The sequence below is a fragment of the Fundulus heteroclitus genome, chromosome 8 (genome assembly GCF_011125445.2).
Source record: "Fundulus heteroclitus isolate FHET01 chromosome 8, MU-UCD_Fhet_4.1, whole genome shotgun sequence".
Lineage (NCBI taxonomy): Eukaryota > Metazoa > Chordata > Actinopteri > Cyprinodontiformes > Fundulidae > Fundulus > Fundulus heteroclitus.
This window is the reverse complement of record NC_046368.1, coordinates 8,984,777-8,992,212: the sequence shown is the minus strand read 5'-3', so window position 1 is coordinate 8,992,212 and position 7,436 is coordinate 8,984,777.

Genomic DNA, 7,436 nt, shown 5'->3' with positions numbered 1-7,436 from the left:
CAGCATTGATGCACAAGCTTTTAGAACTCTAGGCAAAACAGTATAAGTACCCACTGCTTTTTGGGCATTCACCTGAGCTCAGAGCTCATACTCGTATGCGTATGAGCTGTATAGCTGAGTCCTGAATGTTACGGGGAAGTTCTCGGGGTCTAATGAACCAGACACTGGAGACCCAATAATTCAGCCAGACATGGAGTTGGGCTTAAAAGGTTTATTGAAGTGTTTGATAGTGGTAATTGACAGGACAGACAGATGAGACTTGGACCAGCTGGTGATGGCTGATGGCTTGAGGTGGAAACAGGCTGACCAGGTGATGACAGCAGGAACAGTCAGGTGACCAGATTATGTTGGCAGAGACAAACTAACCAGATGATGATGACAAAAACAGCCAGGTTACCAGATGATGTTGGCAGAGACGGACTGACCAAGTGACAACGGTAGAGACAGGATGACCTGAACAGAAGCCGAAGAGTTTCCAGATAGAGCGGAGCAATCACTGGACCCAAACAGGAACATGATGAAGTGAGCAGTGTACACAACCACTAGAATGCTGGTCTAGTGGAGGCAGGGCTAGTACAGGAACACTGGATAGGCAGGTTGTGCAGAGCAGGTATAGGGAAACACGCAGGCTGAGTTGAGACGTGCTGGTGCTGACTGGCTGTTAGTGGCAGGTATATATACTTGATGATAATCAGTCAGTGCCAGGTGAAGCTTTTAATGGTGACTGAGAGGAGCGCAGAGCATGGATTGGGGAATAATGATTCCATCAATCGCAAACACAAACAAAAGGACCAGAATATGACACTGGGTGTATCTGTGTTAAGTCTGTCAAGTCTGGCATAAGAAATATTGAGACTGTCTGAAAGTGTGCTGTCTCTAACCTCAGTGTTGCTGATTAGTTTGTTACTGACTGACTGCCCTGTCACATACCATGTGTGTTGTTTTGCAGATATGTTCTCTCTATTTTCTGGCAATATGCCTTTTTTGCTGCTCTATTAGATTTTCCCAGCTGATAATGGGCGCACAAATACTTCTCATTATCCACATACTTAAAGGCCTCACATCTGTTGCTTGTTTTGCAGGTACATCTGCATTAAACCAGGGTTTTTGATTTGGGAAGACATAAAAAAAATATTGAGGGGACACATATGGATGTGAGGTAATCACTATCAGTCTCAGTGTGTTTATCTAAGCTATAGTCTCTTTTACTACATTTGTGTCAGTTAACTCCAAACAGCTTTTCAGGCTTTCCAGGGTGCTGTCAGTACATGTTTTTGTGGTTCTGATGGTGACTGGATTAGCCTTCAGTTGTTGGTGTATGTAGGCTTAAGCAGAATAGTCAGATGGTCTGATTAGCCCAAGTGGGGTTTAGCCTCAGCAGTGTAAACGCGTTCCTGATATTGGTATAATATACTATCAAACTGATAGTTTTGTCCCATATTCCCTATGATTGCCATGATTAGAGTCTCTCAGAACAGTAATAGAACCATCAGGATACATTTTTCATGTCTAGTTATTTCATGCAGCTCAGTTAGTGCAGCCTCCTTGTGAACAGCAGGAGGGATATATACTATACTCACGAAAATACACTGCAGTTATCTGGGCAAACAGAATCGTTTGCACTTTAACTTAAAAATTATTCAGCGTCCTTTGAGCAAAAGCGTTAAAAGCATTGAATTGGCAGTCGGTACACCAGGATTGTTTTACAAGTATAGCTGTTCCTCCTCCATGGGTTTTACCACTCCCTCAAAGTGGTGTATCCTTCCAGTGTAATGTGCTAGTCTAGTATATCCCCTCCAAGCCAAGTCTCAAAGAAGTACAGCATGTAGTCCCATGCGTACAACATTTTGGCCGGACGTGTGCAGATTATCCAACTTGTTTTCCAGACACTAAATGTTAGCAAACAATATGACAGAGTTAAGCTATCTTATACTAACCCGGTCGCAGAGCCTTTGTTCAACTCCTGCAGACCTTCGGCGCTGCCTCCTTTGTCTACCGTTTTCAGCTGGATCCCCTGCTGTCACCTGGCTAGGAGTGACAAGCAGCTCAAAGAAACAGTCCAATGAGCTTGATTAAGATTAAACAATGGCTCAACATTTGCAGCTGGATTAAGGTCGTCTGATCACATTTAATGTTTATTTGCATTGTTCCAATAACTATAACAATAAAACTGTAAATAAACAACATGAAATACAGAAGTCTTACTTGGTAAGCCTCACAAAGGGAGCGGCATATTGGGTGGAGGAGTGAAAGAAGAAACGGTACCGTAACCGTCACAGGAGTAACTGTCATCAAGCTGTAGGTAGACTCTACCATCATTCAGTTCTTTATGCTAACAAACTCAGCAGTTTCTCAGTGAAACCTGTTGTGTATTTTTACCAATAGGAGTTATATTTAGAACAGGTCCACCAGGTAATGTTTAGAGGCTAGTAAAAGTTAATGGCTGCACCGTTTTGTAACATGATCTAGATTGTTTTTACTACCAGGCACGTGATCAGCGATGCACCAGCACATCAAATTTGTGGCTGAAAGTAACAGGCTCTGAATGAAATGAAGATACTGCTCTGAAACGTGAAATACTAAGAGAAGGTTAGATTTACACACAAATTTCACACACAAATTACACACAGATTTACGCACTAGCCCAAAATATGTTTGATTTGGACCAGGATCAGAAGAGCCTAATTTATTTATCTTAAATAAATAAATAAAAAAATATATTAACTTAGTGTTTAAATATCTAGTAATTTTATATATACACTTAATGTTCATTTATTGCAGAACATCATGAATTTATGTTATCTCACTACCTTATAAATTAAATCACACAGCTGTGTTAACACTACTATATTAAAGTTGATTAGTCTGCAGCTAAGTTGCTGTGCAGAGTATCCAATTAGTTGTTAGGTGTTTTTTTAGTGACACATAGCAGCAGTATTAATTATTTCATGATGAGGGGAGTGATGGCCTATAGGTTAGAGCACTGCACTTTTGTCCTGGAGGTTCTGGGTTCGGCTCCCACAGACTGCCACTCTTGGTCCCTGAGCAACACCCTTAACCCTGGAATGCTCCCTGGGTGCTGCACAGCAGCAGCCCACTGCTCCCCAAGGGATGCAGATTCCAAACTTCATTGTCATTTATGTTGCAATGACAAATAAAGAATATTATTACTTAAGCACAGACAGTATAAAAATACATTAAGTATGATTTCACTATATATTCTATTCACATTGAGACATTTAAAATGTAATGAAAATTTCATATCTATATAAATACAATTATGAGAGCACTGAATAGATTCAGGATAGCTGTTAATCCTTTAGAACTGACAACATGAACTGGTTGCATAGACCCTCAATTTAATTTGAGGACATCTATTTTCCGTATTTGTTGCCATTTTGACTTTCATGCCCGAGGTTATTCAGACTCAAGTGTCCTGAATAAATGTCCTCTGGGCTATAACCTTTCCTCAATGAATTTTTATTGGCTTTTGCTCGGCTGCAATTATGCATGAAGCCTGACTAAATTTAGATCACCACTTCCAGGCCAGCAGTTATTTCTTGATTTTCTGGTGTCCATTAGGTAGAGCTCACATATGTCAGACACTCCTTCTGATCTTAACATCATCATGAAATGACTCAATGAATCGTGATGGTATATGTATATCATCTCCACTAACACAATTTCAACATTGTCATATTGCTATTATAAAAGAAATGCTTTGTGTTACAGGCTCTGTGAAACATGTATGCTCTCAAAAAACTGAGCCTTCTTTCTCATCACACTATAATTGTGACCATGACCACTCAAGGACATTTTGAAAATAGCCTTGAAGAAGCTAGTGATCAATTCCATTAGTGGTTTCTGGTTTAATCCTGTTGTACTGCACCATATGAATTACCTGCCACTTGGCCAAATAGATTTTGTCCCCATTGCAGGCTGTACAGCATAGCAGGCTATAGAGCAGATAACGACAACAGTATAAAGCTACCAAGGAAATAATTTTCAAAGCCATCACTCAGGCACACGTGAAGTCAATTTCAGATTCACTATTTTTTTTTTTTAAAAAGACACTAGCTCATGTATTGTGTCAGTAGCTTTGATGCACATACTCATCATGGTATATGACTCATTTGGCAATGAGTCATAGCATATTTTGAAGCAACATACCCAGCAACACCAATATTGAAAGCTACTGAACACACATTTCACAACAAATAGCGATCTCAATACATACTAGAAGAAAAAGTAATTATTATATTACTATTTCGTTATTGTAAATATTTAAACATTTAAAGCAATAGCTCATTGAGGATTTAAACTTCCTGTTTGTTTATACAAGCTAAGTCAGTTTTAGATGCTTTTATTTCTTTCCTTGTTGTTGTTTTTGTCTTTTTGATTTCAGATTTCTGTTTTCCATTTAAGTTCCCCTCCGTGATACTGATACAGCTGATTTATTTGTCCACAGCTAGTGACTGGTTGTGCTACAAAGTAAATTTTAGCTTGTGCATAAACTACAATCAAAGATGTAGTAAGTTTCAGATGTGTTCCTCTTTCTGTTATTTAGTTTCCATTTATTTATTTATTTTTAGGAATCCTACAACTAAGAGTATTTTTAAAGATATGACAATAGCTGGTTGCCCTGCAGAGCTAATGCTGTATTGTACACAAGCAAAAAAAATTGTCAATGTTTGGGGCTTGGACGCTGAGCCAAGGCACAGGATCTCAGGAGCAGCATCTAATATACCAAATGGCAAAGACTAACAGCACAGCATGAGGAGCAGGGAACGTGAAGCTTTTCAGAGAAAACAGCTGGTAAAGTGGGGGCAAAACACGCAAAGTAGCAGACATGGTAATGGACTGGCAAAAGGAAAAATCCAGTGAGTGAGGGGATGATTTAGAATACAGTAGGAGCTGAATAGAGGAATAAACTAATATGGAAAAAGTCAAAAGTCAAAAACCTGGAGATAATGACACGTATAATGATTTGGTTTCTAATATTATTTTTCTGTTTGTCTTTTGATTTAAAAATACCAAACTTTGCCCACCAACGCAGTCTAGCATAGCCATTAGAACAATTATATTATGATATACCACACAATAACAAAGTAGAACATAACACTCTGCAGGCATGACAAACTCAATAGCTCTTAGCACACCATGCTGATTGCATTTACTTTTTATCCAATTTATAGCTTGGCAAGCACAGAAGACCTCACTAACCCATTTGTAATCAATTTGACTAATGGAGTAATCTATTTGTCTGAAGCAGTGAACATTCTTTGTGTAAAACAGTCCACAGACGGCTGTATTCAGCGGGTGAAAACAGAGCTGTTGCGTTGTAATCATCATCTGCAAAGCTATGCATCAAATTTATTTCGGTGCAGTCTGAAAAAAAAATGTTTGTGGTGTCTTTTCATCCTTAGACAAGCAATTAGAAAGTACGATTGTGTAAACAAGCTGTTCCTTGGTGATTTCAAGCAGAACATTTTGCTTGCTGTTTGTTTCTGTATGACGGCTCACCTTGACACCAATGTGCCATTATTTTCCTGTTGTATTTCAGTTCACTTTAGCATATGCCATTTCGTGAAGCCTCTGTAGGGAAAGAAGCGTGTTTTTGTACGAGGTTATATTTTTAAACACATTACATAATCAGGTCCCTTATGTTCGCTGTCAGCCATCTGAGGCATTTTGATAAATGTAGAAGATGGAACAAATCAACAGGTTATGGGGATTGAGAGGATGTGTCACGTTATGCAGGTGCCACGATTGAAACGAGCAGCTGTTGACAGCCTTCATCTCATCAGAGCAGGGACCAATCATCACGGGAGTGACACGTTATAAGAGATCAGGAGAGCTCCTCGAGCTGAGCGGAGATACAGCTTGAGATACAGAAATCTGTAAATATTGAAATTTGTGAGAGTTTTCTTTCTTTTTGGCCTTATTAAGACTTGACTGACCCAGGGGAAAGGGGAATGAAAGGTTATAGCTACAGAATTTTCATGAAAACAAGAAGTCTTTATAAAATAATACATCCCCATCTAGAAGATGCAGGATAAAGGTATACATTTTCCTGAAAAATAAATATTTAGTATATAAATAATTCTGAACCAAAAGGAATAGTAGGTTGAAGTCACGTGAGACGGAGCTCAGTTGCTGCCAGACCAGGCGTTATATTTGTAAGATTCGAGCGGACCAAAAAAGAAGCAAAACAAAAGTGATCATCGGTCGAGCTTTTGAGCTTTGGTGCTGACCTAAGAAGTTGCCGCTTTCCTTCTGGACAGGGAAGTTAAATGTTAGCCAATGCCAACCCCTCTGCTAATGCTAACGCTACTGGACCTGGCTGCCGGTGTCGTGCCATACGAATTATCTCGAATTTGTATCCCCTGCATCAGGATGTTATAACATTGTCGCATGTCTGTCTGCTGAAACCAAAAATCCACCTTCCTGAGTCCATCAGCTGTCTACTTGTTCGTCTTTTTTCTTTTTCTTTCTTTTGGTCGATAGACCCGCATGAATGGATCATATAAAGCGGATTTCAAGTGTGATCAAATGAACACTGAATAAAGTTACAGCCAAAATTATCAGATCTAATGAGATTTAATTCAACCAAGAAACATATTAATATACTAACCACATTAAGAAAACAACATGTCGCTTTTAAAAAAATAGAACAATATATGACAAGTTTCAAAAAATCTAATTCATTTTCATTTTATTAGAATGTGATGTTTAAAAATTTTAGACTTCACAATACTGGAGGTTAAAAGTTTTATTTATTTCAAGCACTCTCCCGACGCAGGGGATACAAATTCTGGCGAGGATAACTCGTTTGGCACGACACTGGCTGGGAAACAGTACAGTTGAAGATTGGAACAAAAGCGGATGAGCGCAAGTGTGCCACCCAGCGGCTGGGAAGAGTTAAACTTGTGGCCATTGCTTCTAACCTTAAATCAGATGGGACATTTAAAAAAGGGGAATTTTCTATTTCTATTCTATTTCTAAGCCTCTTATTCTTCAAGCAAGTTTATGATTCATATCAATTCCACATCACATACCATTTAAGGCATTCAGCAACTCAGTCTTTGTTGAGATGAGGCTGAAAATCGGAAGTCACTGAAGAGATCCGTTTTTTTATCACCAATTATATATTTGCATTTAAACAGACTTTTTTGCGATCTTTGCCAGAAATCTTACTTCAGACATGGGCCTGTGATTGCTTATAACTGAGGCTGGAAAAAAATAAAAAAGAAGGGGGCTAAGAACTGCTCCCAGTGGCACCCCAAAATTGACATTATAAAATTTATAAATGGTGCCAAATCAACATATTTACATGAAAACAAGATTTGATGAAAAAACATGCTGTATACAGGCATAGTTTTCCATTAATTGTTCTGGAGATAGGGAAGTAGGGAGGCCCAGGTGCGCTACTTAGG